Source organism: Lontra canadensis, unplaced genomic scaffold (genome assembly GCF_010015895.1).
Source record: "Lontra canadensis isolate GAN:19392208 unplaced genomic scaffold, GSC_riverotter_1.0 scaffold29, whole genome shotgun sequence".
In the NCBI taxonomy this organism is placed as follows: domain Eukaryota; kingdom Metazoa; phylum Chordata; class Mammalia; order Carnivora; family Mustelidae; genus Lontra; species Lontra canadensis.
The window spans coordinates 9103284-9119498 of NW_022631023.1; positions in this window are offsets into that span (position 1 = coordinate 9103284).

Here is a 16215-nt window from a genome sequence, read left to right on the forward strand (position 1 = left end):
GCGCTCCAAGCTCACCCAGCCTGCAACTGGTTCAAGGTAACCCCGAGCTGAGGGCTCACTCCTCGGCTCTGTCTCTGTAGCCGGCTTCCCCGTTTAAATACCTGCAAGCTCTGGGACACTCAGACACCCCCGATCCTTTTGTGACCCTGCAGGACCTGGGGCTATGCTGACCCCACATGGGCTTCACCCCAGTTTAGCCTCTGAAGTGATGTCCCTCAGTGGAACAGACTTTTAAAAGTCCTGATTTTGTGCTCATGGTGGATAATTCTTTTAATGTACTGTTGAATTCAATTGTTGGTATTTTATTTATTTATTTACTTATATTATTATTATTAATATATGATGGATTATTTGCCCCAGGGGTACAGGTCTGTGAATCATCAGGCTTACACATTTCATAGCACTTACCATAGCATATACCCTCTCCAACACCCATAACCCACCCTCCCTATCCCTACCCCCATATCCTCCAACAACCTTCAGTTTGTTTTGTGATATTAAGAGTCTCTTATGGCTTTTCTCCCTCCTGATCCCATCTTGTTTCATTTTTTACCTCCCTACCCCCAAGACCCCCTGCCCTGCCTCTCGAATTCCTCATGCCAGAGAGATCATGTGATACTTGTCTTTCTCTGACTGACTTATTTCACTCAGCATAATGCCCTCTAGTTCCATCCATGTTGTTGCAAATGGAAAGATTTCATTTCTTTTGATGGCTGTATAGTATTCCATTGTATATATATATACACCACATCTTCTTTATCCATTCATCTGTTGATGGACATCTAGGTTCTTTCCATAGTTTGGCTATTGTGGACATTGCTGCTATAAACATTCAAGTGCATGTGCCCCTTCAGGTCACTACAGTTGTATCTTTAGAGTAAATACCCAAATAGTGTGATTGCTGGGTCATAGGGTAGCTCTATTTTCAACTTTTTGAGGAACCTCCATACTGTTTTCCAGAATGGCTGCTCCAGCTTGCATTCCCACCAACAGTGTAGGAGGGTTCCCCTTTCTCAGCATCCTCGCCAGCATCTGTCGTTTCCTGACTTGTTAATTTTAGTCATTCTGAATGGTGTCAGGTGGTATCTCATTGTGGTTTTGATTTGTATTTCCCTGATTCAATTGCTAGTATTTTTTGAGAATATTTGCATCCATGTTAATTAGAGATATTGGTCTACAATTCTCCTTTTTAGTGGCATCTTTTTCTGGTTTAGGAATCAAGGTAGTGCTGGCTTCTTAGAATGAGTTTGGAAGTTTTCCTTCCACTTTTATTTTTTTGGAACAGTTTGAGGAGATTAGATATTAACTCTTCTTTAAATATCTGATATACAGCGGCTAACTGAACATAAAAAAAATAAGTAATAATAAAAAAACAAAAACAACATAGACATACCCTAAGATAAGATATTTAGATAAATCTTTATCTCTGATTGTCATTCTGGTTTTGCTTCAAAAAACACATTTAGATATTTAGAATTACATTCAATGGTTGGACTCTGACTTTGGGTATTTGTTTGTGTATAATGCAGCATACATGAGTTTTTCTTTTACATTTTTGTTCCAGTGTTTATCTTTTTCAGTTTATATTGGTTTTGTAAGAAAACTGGGTAAATAAACCTCAAAAACGTTAAAAAAATGTCTGGTAGAATGCCAGAGGAATCCATTCAGCCCTGAACTTTTGTTTGTTAGGAGATTTTGGATTACTGATTCAATTTCTTTGCTGGTTATGGGTCTGTTCAAATTTTCTTCCTGTTTTAGTTTTGGTGATTTGTAGGTGTCTAGGAATTTTTCCATTTCTTCTAAGTTGCCCAGTTTATCGATGTATACATTTTCACAGTAACCTCTTCTAATTATTTGTGTTTCTGTGGTGTTGGTTGTGATCTCTCCTCTTTTATTCATGACTTTATTTATCATGACTTTATCTATTTATCTATTTATTTATCCTTTCTCTTTCCTTTTTGATAAGTCTGGCTAGGAGCTTATCAATTTTATTAATTCTTTCAAAGAACCAGTTCTTGGTTTCATTAATTGGTTTTACTGTTTTTTTTTCTTTTTTTTTGTCATTTCTATATTTATTTTCGCTCTAATCTTAATTATTTCCCTTCTTCTGCTGGTTTTAGGCATTATTTGATGTTCCCTTTTTCCATTATTTTGTTGAATCCTCACTCTATCAGTTTGCCAGGCTGCCTTTACAAACAGTCAAAAACAGCAGGTTTAGAAGAACAAAAGCTTATAGTCTCAGAGCTCTGGAGGCAAGAAGTCCAAAATTAAGGTGTGGGCAGGGCAGTGCTCCCTCTGAAGTCTCCAGGGGAGGATATGTCATAGCATCTTCAGCTTTTGGAGAGTCCCAGACATTCCTTGATCCATGATGGCACAATTCCAATCTCTTCTCCCTCTCCACATCATCTTCCTGCCATGTGTATCTGTCTCTATGTACATTTTTTTTCTTTTCATAAGGGTAACTGTCGTGTTGGATTAGGACTCACTTAACAACCCAATCCTAACTCAAGTACTTCTGTAAAGACCTGTATCCAAAGAAGGTCACATTCACAGGTACTGGAGATGAAGACTTCAACATATATTTTGGGGGGCACAATTCAATTCACAGCACTCACAAATATCTATGGGGTAGATATTATTATTCATATTTCATAGACAAGTGAACTGAGACTCACAGAGGCTAAATAAGTCACCCAGAGTCATAAGGCAGGCAAGTATGGAGGTGGGCACTTGCATGCAAATCCCTCTGGCTCCCTAGGGCATGCCCTTCCCACTAAAACATTTTTGCTTCCGCATATGAAACTTCTAAGTAAATGAGGAAAGATTTAAAGTTCAGGGGTGAATTAAGAGGCTCAAGTTGCTACAACAAAATTCATTTTTGTTGGGCAAAATAGCTTAGTGGACTAGAAGATCATGAGCCATTTTGCTTAAAACAACAACAAACAAAACAGCATGAAAGACACCCACAACAGGTAGCACCTGACAAGGGGTTCCAAACCTGCTTTTACCATTTCCTCTACTTATTTGCAATTCCTGGCACTTGAGATTGTTTTTAACCAGCTGGGCCTCAGTTTTCCTGAAAAGAAAATTGGGAATTTGTGTTCCATAAACTGTGACATGAAGTGGATTAAAATGTAACTTGCATCTTACTTTAGTAATGGGAGTTACAATAACTTCAGTAACAAACGCTTTACTAATACAGGTCTTATAATAATAATATTCAGCTTTGAAGATCTCCTCTGTGCCAGGACCTAATAGTGCTGTCACCAACTGTTTCCATGTGGAATGGTGTGGCCTCAGAAAAAACTCACTGCTTTCCTTGGCTCTCATACTTCTCTTGTGGCCACCAAATGTGTGGGTTCTTTTCATACAGAGCAATGCTCCAACACTAGCTGGGTATCCTATAATCAGTTCAGTTCTGACACTGTCTACCTAGAATCAGATCCCACAGGTAAAGTGCTCAGTCCCATAAGACCGCTTGCCACTGCCCATTTCAGATACAAATCTCAAGTCCTAAGCATCACCTGTTCTCCTAACTGACAACTATAAATCAGGCTCAATAATTTGCTAGAAAACCTAACAGAACTCAGGAAAACAGTTTACTTGCTATATTATTGGTTTATTCAGAAATGATATGACTTAGAAATGACCAGATGGGAGAGATATACAGGGCAAGATATGTGGGAAGGGGTGAAGATCTTCCATGCTCTCTTCCATTCTCTCCAGGAATACCCCCCTCCTGGTACCTCCATGTGTTCAGCAGCCTGGAAGCTCTCTGAACTCCATAGTTCAGTAATTTTTGTGGAGGTTTCATTACATAGGCATCATCAGTTACTAACTCAGTCCTGAAGGGGCTGAAAGTTCTAAGCTTCTAATCATGGCTTGGTGTTTCTGGTGACCAGCCCCCATCCTAAAGATGTCCAGGAACCTGCCAAGAGTCTCCTCATTAGAACAAAAGATGCTCCTAACATCCAGGAAATTCTAAGGGATTTAGGAACTTTATGTCAGAAATCAGAGTCAAAGGCCAAATATTAGAATATTAGAATTAGGGAATCACAAAGGTTTTAGGAGCTCTGGCCATGAGCCAGGGATGAAAATTTATATTTCTTATTATATCATATCACAAGTGCTGAGAGGGGAGCTTTGACTCTGGTTCTGCTGATCAACTATACCTTCCTTCTAAAAATGTTTCCTTACAATTAAGTTGATCATGATAAGGCATCTTGCAAATTTACAAGACACCATCTCATCCTTTGAATTCTAACATGAGAAAATGAAAGAGAACAGGCTGTTCTTTAGAGTGAAGGTTAGCAAGTAAGGGCTTGCAGACCACCTATTTTTTTGAAAAAGTTTTATTCAAATACACCATGTGTCTGTTTATGCCTTGTCTATGGCTGCTTTCATTTTACAAGAACAGAGATTAGTATTTGCAATAGTGACCTTCTGGCCCACAAAATCTAAAACTTTGACTGTCTGGCCTCTTCCAGAAAAATTTTGCAGACTCTTGGTCTAGAGGATATACCTGGGTAACTAACAATTTCAAGATGAGAGACCTTTGAGACTGAGAATGTAAGACCAGACATTCAGCCAAAACAGAAGCTGATAAATACACAGGAAGATGGAAGGAGAGTGTTGCTACCTGAAAAATAAAACTAAAATACAGAAGAAGATGATGAAAGTATTGTATGTGGTAACAAAAGCAGAAATCCAGTATGAACATTTTACTGCTAGAATGCATTTAATGGCCAGGGTCAAGTTAAGGCCTTAACTGAATAAAATAAATGAGGTGTCTGTGGGTGCACAGGTCACCTCACACAGTAAGGCTCAATCAATCTCAGATGAACAGAAGTTGAAATGGAGTTTTAGAAAACTGGACTTGAAAATACTTCTAACTTTCATTTGCCTAATGAGGATAAGCATTTTTCATATGATTCACTACCACCTGTATATATTTTTTTGGTGAATCATTTGTTCAAACATTTTGATAATTTTTTAATTAAATAGCTTGTTTCCTAGTTATTGAATTTTTAAAAAATAATTTTATATATTTGTCACAGAGAGAGAGAGAGAGCACATGCAGGGGGAGCAACAAGAAGAGAGAGAAGAAGACAGAGGGAGAAGCAGGCTCCCTGCTGAGCAAGGGTCCCCATGTGGGATTCAATCCCAGGACCCTAGGATCATGCCTTGAGCCAAAGGCAAATGATTAAACGACTGAGTACCCAGGAGTTCCTAATTACTGAATTTTTTAAAAATTGCAATACAATTTATACACAGTGATGGTTAATTTTATGTGTCATCTTGGCTGGGCTGTGGTGCTCAGTGGTCTGGTCAAATACCAGTCTAGATATTGCTGTGAAGGTAAACACAAAAATCCACGATGAACAAAGTATGAACTTTTATTTTTCTTATTTAAAAATTTTTTTGACTTAAATTCAATTAGGCAACATATAACTTTTAAGATAAAGACAGGATCTATTAAGACAAGGGAAGGGAGTTGTATAATTGTGGGGTTGATCCTGCAAAGAAGTCATTTATTACAGTTGGGATAATCTGACATAAGCAACTGAACATTAAAATAGTGCTTTCTAACCATTTTAAGATGACCAAATATTTGCAATATTTAAAATGCACAAGAGCAAATGAATGAAGGGAGCTGTGTGAACTTGTGGAAGAGAGAGAAATATGAGAACAGTGTGAAACAATGTCTTAAAGAGCCAGAGCTTTGTAATAAGTTGGCATCACATTCAGAAGGCTTAATTTCAAGAGATATTTATCCCAACAATAGCTGATAATAATGCCCTAATAAGTCCTGTACTTTGTGCTAAGACAGAGTTAATCAGGGTTTTCTTAGGCTGTGTGATGTGCTGGAACCATCACACCATTGAGGCTCTGCCACTTACCAGCAAGAGGATGTTAGGAAGGTAATTAACCTCTCTGGGTCCTAATTTCATAATCTTTAAAATAAGGATAATACCTGCTTTGTTAACTTAATAGAGTTCTTGCGAGGATCACATGAGATAATGGTTGCGAAAGTGCTTTATAAAATTGTGATCTGCAAAGTTGGCCATTGTTGTTTTGTGGTGGATTCTTTTTTTGAAGCCAGAGTGGGGAGCCAAAACTAATATCTACTGTGTAGACCATGTCTCATAGGGTTTTTCTGTGTGTAGTTGTGTTTGGGTGGGCAGAGACCCGATTTGACTCATGGTCTCTCTGAATTTGTGTGTAATTGAGTCAAAGACACAGAAATTAACAAGTTGATGCAACCATGGGCAAAGATTTTAACACTGAGAACTGGCAGACTGTAGATTTTAGGTGTTTTGTAAGGAAAGCTGTCTTTTTTTTTAAATCATTTTTTTTAAATTTATTTTCAGCATAACAGTATTCATTGTTTTTGTACCACACCCAGTCTTAAAATGTGGATGACATTTTTGGGTATTGCTAAAGTTTGATGTGAGGGACAAGAGTTGGGTTTACATATTGGATGACCGAGAGACAGAAACATTCTTGGTTCAATTGGTTTCTTGATGAGATGAAACTGGGAAGTTGTGGGGTAGATGACCACAGTTAGACATAGCAAAGAAGATGGTTGGCAATTTAATCATGTCTCAGAAGTCTGGTCATCCACTTGTGTGAGCAAAGATGTATCAATGTATCCTCTATTATGGCCATTTAAAAGTACAGATAATGTGTTTTGAAACAAATGCACCATCTCTACTAATATATCAGGAAGCTATCTGTGTTAAAATGAATATCAAAGACACTATTCATACATTTCAAGCCCTTGAAACTTAATAAAAAAAACTTTACTTGATGAAAGTATAAGGAAGCAGGTCATTTGTTGAAGGAACAATATCGAAAGATTTTTAGCAATACTTCTTTGACCTCAAGTCTAAGCAATCTGGTTTGATCTGGAGTTAGTATTTGGCTGCTGGAAAGGCTTGTCAAGGTAGAGTGTTTTGGTTTCATTTGATCTGTCATCATACTAGGCTCCTGAATTTTCTCCTGAACTTTAGAACTTTAGCTTTGGTGAGCTCCACCCAAATTTCAACACCAACAGAGCTTTTGTATTAAGTTCAGAGTGGGAGATTGTTTGGACAAATAATTCATACCCTTTGATGGGAAGGGAAGATTTGTTTCAGGAAAGAGATTATCTGTGCGTGTGCCAGGTTGGGGGCCCTAGCCCTCAATTTGCCAGTGCATTAGCGTGTCCATTAAAGGAATTGCATTTTTATTGGATCATATCAAGCTGTTGATTGGAAAAATAAAAGTGGCATTTAAATTTTTCACTAGCTGTGACAGAATAGTGATGGCACATCCAAAGAATGGGCTGGAAATGGTGAACAATTATTGATACCATTTTTCTTCCAGCCCATCCTATAGGAAGATCTATCCATTTCCTCGATTGCTCTAAGATTGGCCCCATGCATTATGGAAGGTGGGGTGAGCCTCCCTGTTAGGATAACAGGGTTTAAAATATCTCTCTTTTAATATTTCATTCTATTAACCTTGCAAGTTTCTCCAAATAAAGATACATTAGCATAGTGGTGGGGTGTGAGGGTAGGACAGCAATGAACCTAGAAGGGTGAAGGTGGTTTACTTTTACTGTGATATGCCTTAAGGAGGGCCCAAGCACTTTATAGCAAATGAAAACATCAATCTGGTGTTTGTGAAGGGGTTCTGTAATGGGTGAGTACCCATGGAGATGGGGAGGAGTCAGAAATTAAACAAATATTATCTAGTTCTTAACCTACATAGAATAAAGCCTTTTTCTCAAACTCAACACACACAAAACAGATAATCATATCAAAAAATGGGCAGAAGATATGAACAGACACTTCTCCAATGAAGACATACAAATGGCTATCAGACACATGAAAAAATGTTCATCATCACTAGCCTTTTTCACAGTTTTAAACCAGAAGAACCATCAATGAACTCCTCACAGTCATTAAATTCCTAAGAATAAAGAGATGGCTGGGCTGTGTAAGAAGTTCACTTTTTCCATGGTGTGTGGTGGATTTCTAGCACTCCCATTTCTGCATCACCTTGGTTAGATTTATATACAACATACTATGTTCTAATTTCTGTTTTCCCATCTTCCTCAGTGCAGCAGTTGGTGCATGGAGTAGCTTAGAGGCAATTTTTGCAATAATTATATTTAACACCTTTTTATAAATAGAAGCAATCTATTATAAATCTGGCTGCTTTCCAGCTTTTTTTTTTAAGTCAATTCTTTTTCTGTTTTGTCTGTGTGAAGCTTATTTTGACTGGAGGTGGGGGATTGTGAATTGATAGTATCCTAACAGAAAACAAAGAATTTATTTCAAGCATGTCTTAATCACAAGGATAAAACTGATAGCTCTTTGTCACATTGTTTTTTTTTTTTTTTTGATTTGTGGTAAATATAAATTGAACCTGAACTAGAAATTGTGTCTTCAATTCTGTCAAGCTGGTTTGTCTATAAGAAGTGATTCTTACACAAAGTGAAATGTCCTTTGGACCTGCAAACGACATAAACACCATTTAAAAGTTCTGTAAAATCCAACAATCAGGCTGGTTGTGCTCTCTTTTTACTCTAGTTTCTTCTACTATTAGTGAAAATTTGGGGGACTTTTAATGAGCATCAAGTCACCAATGACAGAGTCTGTTACAGAGGAGGAAAGGGGGGGAATCTCTTCTTCTAGGTAGAATATAGAAGGTCTTGGCCTATGCTCTTGTTGAGACAATAGGAAGAAACAGATAATTTATAAATTTACAAAAAGCCTACTCTTATAGCCACCAGAGAGTTAGGAAAGCAATGAAAATTAGATAAACTAAGCTCTCAAGCAGGTGAGTTGCCAGTCATCAGCTACCCTCACCCCTCTGTGGTCACTCACCAATTCTGGCTGTGGGCTGAGGAAGGTGGAGAGGGCTTGCATCTAATAGTTGGCTAGTCTCACCTTAAAGACATTTTCAAATTCTGAACATTCTACATTGGGTGGGAGTTTAGGGACCTAAGTTGAAACCTCCACAGGGTGACACTGTAACTCTTTGACTCTTTTAGGGCCAAGGAGACAGTGGCCCCATCACTCTAAATAAAAACTTTAGAAATCCATATCCTAGAAATAAAGGAAAACTGTAAGTGTTATTTACTAAAACTAAAACCTAGTCCATTTCTAGATTAACCCATTATTGGCTTGAAATGATTAATCTTTCACACTATCTGCATAAGAGAGAAAAGAAATTCTCTTTGGTGGATAATAAAACCACCTAGAGTCTCTGAAGTTTTGTGTATCTTATATGCAATAGAAAGTTTTAAGACATACAAAGAGCCAAGATTATATGACTAACAACCAAGAGGGAAAAAAGAAAAAAACAATAACAGAAGAAGACCCACAGATGATTGAATATTAACAGGTAAGATTTTAAAAATATGATTAGTACATTGAAAAATAGAGAAAAAATGAATAAAAGGTACAAAGATGGAGAAGTTTACAAAAGAGTTGAAATCTATAAAAAATTAGATGGTTATTCTAAAATGGAAAAATGTACTATCTGAAATTAAGATTATATGAGAATTAGTGGTTACTGGACCTAGCAGAACAGAGGACTAGTGAACTGGAAGACAAGTTAATAGCATTCAAGTTCAGATTTTAGAAAAGACAGAAATGTAAGACACATTCAACATATGCTAAAAAGGTCCAACATACAAATAACCGTATTCCTTGAATGAATGGAGAAGGAAGTGGGGGCAGAAGAAATTTTCAAAGTGGTAACGGCTGAGAATTTCACCAAACGGGATTCCTAGATTTGATAAAATCATGGAATCCTGAGCAATGGAAAAACAGAGAAAAGCATACACACATCATAGTAAAACTGTTGAAGAACAAAGTAAAAAATAAAATTTTCAGATCTATCAGAAAAAAGACATATTACCTCTGAAAAAAGCCATGGTAAGACCAACAGCTGGATGCTTATGAGAAGTAATGGAATCTGGAGAGCAATAAAACATTCTGAAAGTGGTGAAAGAAAATCACTGCCAATTTGAAATGAAGAATATCTAGAATATTTTTCAAGAGAGAAAATAAAAATAAAAATAAAAATAAAATAAAATAATAAAATGAAATAAAATAAAAAAAATAAAAATAGAGAGAATTCATTGCTCTTATGTTTGTACTAAAGGAAAACTTTTTTACTCTAGGCTGGAGGAAAATGATTCCATATGGTAATATGGAAATTCTGGAGGAAATGAATAATACTATGAGGAATAAACATGTGACTAAATAGAAATAATTTTTGATTGTGCAAAGCAATAACTGCAATTCTTATGAAGCTTAAAGTAGATATAGAAAAAATGTATAATAATGCTAAGGCAAAGATGGGAGGGAGGTAGATGGAATTAAACAGTTGTAATGTTCTAGCAGGATTCAGATAATAAAAATTATAGTATGTATTTGATTGTGACAAGTCCAGAAATCATGTTGTAATTCTTACATTAATCACTGAAAGAAGAGTAAAATAACACATAGTATGTTGATAGAAGGAAAATAAACAGGATAATAAAAGTATTTAATTACTAAAAAATAAGGGCCTCTGTCTCCTTGGCCCTGAAATGTTCTAAGAGTTATAGTCTTACCCTATGGAGGTTTCAACCTAGCTCCCTAAACTCCAACCCCAAATAAAAGTATTTAATTACTAAAAAATAATGGCTCCTCTCAGCCCTGGCTGGTGGACAGTATAATTCCATTTGACATAGGAGAAAAGAGATTGTAGGTGTGAGAGAATTTCTAGTTCTTGTCAAGGGGACATTCTTCTTTCTCATTTTTAAACTTGGTATACATTATCTTTTTATTTTGGTTTCTGTGTTTTTTCTAGGGATAGAAGAATGTAGAACTAACATTTGAAGAGTACTTTTTACCTGTATTCTAGGTGCTGCTACCTGGTTGCTCCAGGTAATGTTCCATATTTTTGTGCTGTAATCTTATTATTGCCATTTGTAAATGCTACAACTGATCTGTTGAGATTCTTAACTGGGCAGAGGAACATATTCTACATTGCATAAATATAAATGGAACTTATGTTGGATTATTAGGTAACTCACTGACTCCGGCAAGAGTGGAAATTCTTTGTGAAGATCACCCTATCATCTTCACAGGATACAGATAGCGCAGTTTTACCACTGAGGCGTGAGGCTTTTTTTGGCTGAGTTCCCCAAAGCTGGAGGTTTCCACTGTCTGCAGCACAATGACAAAAGCTGTAGGACAGTTAGGAAATTTCATGCTTCCCTCTGTTACTCTCTGCATCATGAACATCTTTAGAGAATACATCTGATTGACAAGGCCTAGATCACATAGCTATACCTTAGCTTCAATGAAAGCTTGGGAAATGAATTTCTGGCTTATTTCTAGGAAAGATAGGACTGATAAAGGAGAGAGTTCTTTAAACATATGCAGAATGTTCAGGCAATGTCTGTGTGTGTGTGCATGTACATGCGTGTGTGTGCAAAGCCGACAGATATCCACTACAAGAAGTGGAGCTCAAGGATGCTGAGTGCCATCTAGTATTTCAGAACATTTAATGATGGCCCAGGGTTGGAGTGAGGACTGTTGGTTTCAGAGGATGTGAACAACTCTGAAACACCATTTATTTGATCCCTTCTGGTCTTTGTGAGGCACACTGTATCTTGGCTACTGGGAGGATGCCAGCACTTGCTGAATGGCATTTCAGGACCAACGGGCTAGGGCTTGAGATAGATAGTGGGCCAGGAAAGCATTTAATTCTGTGGTGGTAATGTCTTCAGCTTACACTCCTGCTAGCACTGGACATTCCAGGAGTTATAGGTTTAGAAACTTCTGCATCAGTTTACTGACAACTCCTCACATCTCAGGTACCTTGTGTTTCTACCCAACTGACAAAGACAAAATTTTAGTCATCTAAGAAAAACAAGTAAGCCAAGGGATAATGGGATTTCTTATGGTCCAATAAGAAAACACCATCTCATTCCTCAAGAAATTAAAAATAGAGCTTCCCTATGACCCTGCAATTGCACTACTGGGTATTTACCCAAAAGATACAGATGTAGCGAAAAGAAGGGCCATCTGTACCCCAATGTTTATAGCAGCAATGGCCATGGTCGCCAAACTGTGGAAAGAACCAAGATGCCCTTCAACGGATGAATGGATAAGGAAGATGTGGTCCATATACACTATGGAGTATTATGCCTCCATCAGAAAGGATGAATACCCAACTTTTGTAGCAACATGGATGGGACTGGAAGAGATTATGCTGAGTGAAATAAGTCAAGCAGAGAGAGTCAATTATATGGTTTCACTGATTTGTGGAGCATAACAAATAGCATGGAGGACAAGGGGAGTTAGAGAGGAAAAGGGAGTTGAGGGAAATTGGAAGGGGAGGTGAACCATGAGAGACTATGGACTCTGAAAAGCAATCTGAGGGGTTTGAAGGGGCGGGGGGGTGGGAGGTTGAGGAAACAAGGTGGTGGGTATTGGAGAGGACATGGATTGCATGGAGCACTGGGTGTGGTGCAAAAACAATGAATACTGTTACACTGAAAATAAATAAAAAAAAATTAAAAAAAAATATGAGAAACAATTTAAGCATTACTAAGATAAGTACTAGGTTTGACCCCACTGGGCCATCATCTGACTGTTGCATCACGAAGTATAAAACCAAAAATTTAATAAAAAATAAAGCATTTTCAATGAAAAAAAAATTAAAAAAAAAAGAAAACACCATCTCAGACCAGATTAAAAAAAACCCAAAATAAATATTGTGGGTAGTCAGTTATGGGATCTGATTGCATATATGACTATTTTAACCCACAACACATAATTAAAAACACTAATTTGATAAATGAATCTTTTAGGTCATACAGATAATATGGAGGCATTTTGAGGGGAGAGATTTTCACATTAATGCATTTATTCTGCCTGTCTCTTTAGTGATAAGGACGTGTGTTTGTGAAGTGCTTGGCGATTTGTAGATACTTTCCCATGGCTTCTCTTATTTTCTCCTCTCAGCTCTGGTAGGTGAGCCGTATAATTCTATATGACATAGGAGAAAACAGATTGTAGATGTGAGAGAATTTCTAGTATATTTTGTTAAGGGGACACTCTTCTTTCTCATTTTTAAACTTGGTGTATATTATCTTTTTATTTTGGTTTCTGTGTTTTTCCTAGGGATAGATGGAGGTTTTAGGGGGTATTACCAATGAGCTACTGGTTATTTGTCAGCCTCTCAACAAATATATTTATTATTACAAGGATCAAATTCGCACGTTCTATGTCCTATCTGTATACTAGTGTTTTCTTAATCCTATCTGATTGCATAATGGTCATAATATGCTGCTTTTAATTGGCATCAGTACCAAACCAACAGCAGATATCAATCAAGGAAGCTTTCTGAGATTGAATCGTAAAAGATAGCAGTGGAGGTATAACTAGTATAATCTGATATTTCTGGTTTATTACATGGCGCCAGTGGCTCTGATCTTAATGGACTAGGCTATTAGTCTCACTGTCAAAGAACTGCTCCAAAAGGCCATGTGAAAGATGTTTTCTTAAGTCTTCTTTTTTTCAATAGATATGTCTTGCTACCCTCAATATTCTCTTATTCATTTTTTGAGTTGATGCAGGAGGTTGCACCAACCACCTGGCTAAGCACTGAGTTGTTAGTGTACATTTCTAGAGGCCCCAAGTTATAGCTTGTTTTTAGCCAATAATGCTGTTCTACCAGAGTCCCTTATCTCCAGGAAAATAACAACCCAATGAAATAAAACATCTGATTCCAGTGGGAAAAATTACACGGCTTAAAGGAACCAAACCACAAAGGTTTTGGTTATCAAACTGGTCAGAAGACATTTTGGTATTTTATATCACTGGAATCACATTGCTGGAGCAAGCTCACCTATACTTTTTGTTGTGTGAAGGTCCAAATGTCAAAACCCTATTTTCTCTCTGGAGCAGGAGAAGTGTTTTTATACCTACTCATACCAAGCCTAGAGGCTCTAAGGGTACCTGCATTTAGGTGAACTCATTAGTCCTCCTCACATGTGTGTGCACTAGACTATTCAAGGACAGTGCCAATGCCAGCACCTATTAGCAATGAAGCTCCCAAGTACTTTAAGACGAGGAACGGAATTTGATTGAGCACCGAGAATGGCAATCTAGTTATTGAAGTCAGAGGCCAGCCACCAGTGCTTGTGACTGATTTTGGAGAGTTGAAAGTGAAAATGTTTCTCTACATTTGGCATGAGTCTTGAGGCCCATCTCCTTTAAAAGGGGTAATTTTGTATCATAAGAGCAAGGGGTTGGCACACTGTGGCCAATGGGCCCAACCGAGCCTTCTGCCTGCTCTTGAGAATAATTTTGCAAATGATTGTGGTCACAGCCACAATCCCTCATATTTGTATTGCTAATGACTACTTTATGCTGTGACAGTAGAGCTCAGTAAGTGCGCCTGAGACTGTAGGGGCTACAATGTCTAAAATACTGACTCCCAACCCTTTATAGGAATTTGCTGGCCCCTGTCTTAGTGTGTCAGGTTGAGAGTACATACATGCAGAGACAGCCATGTGAGGCTACCTGTTGCTGTGGCTCTTGACATCCTTCTTCCGTGTTTCTTGCCTCCTTTAGGGTAGCCCTTTAATTTTTTTTTAATGTCTTTGAATACCGAGGTCCTTTTGCTTTCTTAGGATTCAATAGGAATGACAAATCTCTCCATATAAAATGGTCAGGGGCTTACAATACTGAGGAAACTCATATAGAAGCATTATCAGAAGTTCAGTGTAATGTTCTTGCAATTTTTCCGTAGGCCTAGAATTTCTTCAAACCTAAGATTTTAACCAAAAAATCTAGAGATAACTAGAAATTTATTTACACACACATTAACAGAGGTGTATGTGTAAAAGCAGTCACCATAGCACTCTGCAATGAGAGGAGATTAATAGTCATAAATACCTGCCAGTGTGGGACTAGTTAAATTGTGGCATATCCATGCATATAATGGTGATATGGTTTCTTTGGTATAGAAAGAAGGGAATGATAAAATGGATTATATAGGTAGAGCTATAATTTTTTTGAATAAAAGAGCAATCTCTAGGAAGTTACATAGGATATCAGTCACATTTGTTGTCACCAGGAAGGGGAACTGTAAGGGTATGGAGCCAGGAAGGGGGAATTTTTCTGTAGAAACATTGTTACTTTTGAGTTTCTAAACATGCAAGGAAATTACGTTTTCAGAGAATAAAAACCAAAATAGAGAACATTTTTTAACAGGAAACAAGTGTAGGTGTGTTGCTCAGATTGATTTACCTGAGTGACGTTAACACCCTTGCTGGTAAAAACCAGCCTGGACCCATGTCTAAGCCAGAGCCCAGAAGTGACTCAAAAGGGGGTTCAAGGAAGGATGAAGGCTTTGCTGGTGACAGAGATGAGGTAACGTTCATTTTCTTTTTAAAATTCATTGATTCTGCTGGCAAAAAAAAAAAAAATTGAACAAACTTCAGTGAGAAGCAAACATCAGCTAATTAATGTGTTTGACCCTTTCCACTTTCCTCCTCTGACAGCTGCTTAACCTGACTGATGAGAGGGTTAATGCAATTATAACCACTGAAAATTCCTATGGAGTTAAGGGATATGGAAGTATAGTGCTTACATTTTAATTATTAAAGCTTAGGTTGATTCATGGGATATGCCCACTGTGGGTTTCTACTGCCCAATCAGATCCCAGGAACAGTTTTTTGTACCAGATGCAGCCATCCAGGGACGTTTTCATTGGTACAAGATCTTGCAAGAGTCTTCCCTCTTCTGCTTCCATAGTGGCAACAGTTACCCAGAGTCAGATGTTATTTCTGATGCTCTTCTTTGTTCTTCTTTAATGTCTTAAACTTCTTCCAATGCAAATATCCTACCTGAGGTAATTTTCACTTATGCAACCTAAAAATAATTAATTTAATCATTTTTTTTTAAACCTTTTTATTGGGGCACCTGGGTGGCTCATTGGGTTAGGTCAGGTCATGATCATTACTGGCTAAAAACATGAGACCTTCAGCTCGGTCATGATCTCAGGGTCCTGGGATCGAGTCCTGCATTGGGCTCTCTGCTCAGCGGGGGGCCTGCTTACCACCCCCCCCCGCCTGCCTCTCTGCCTACTTGTGATCTCTGTCAAATAAATAAATAAAATCTTAGAAAACAAAACAAAACAAAATAAAACATT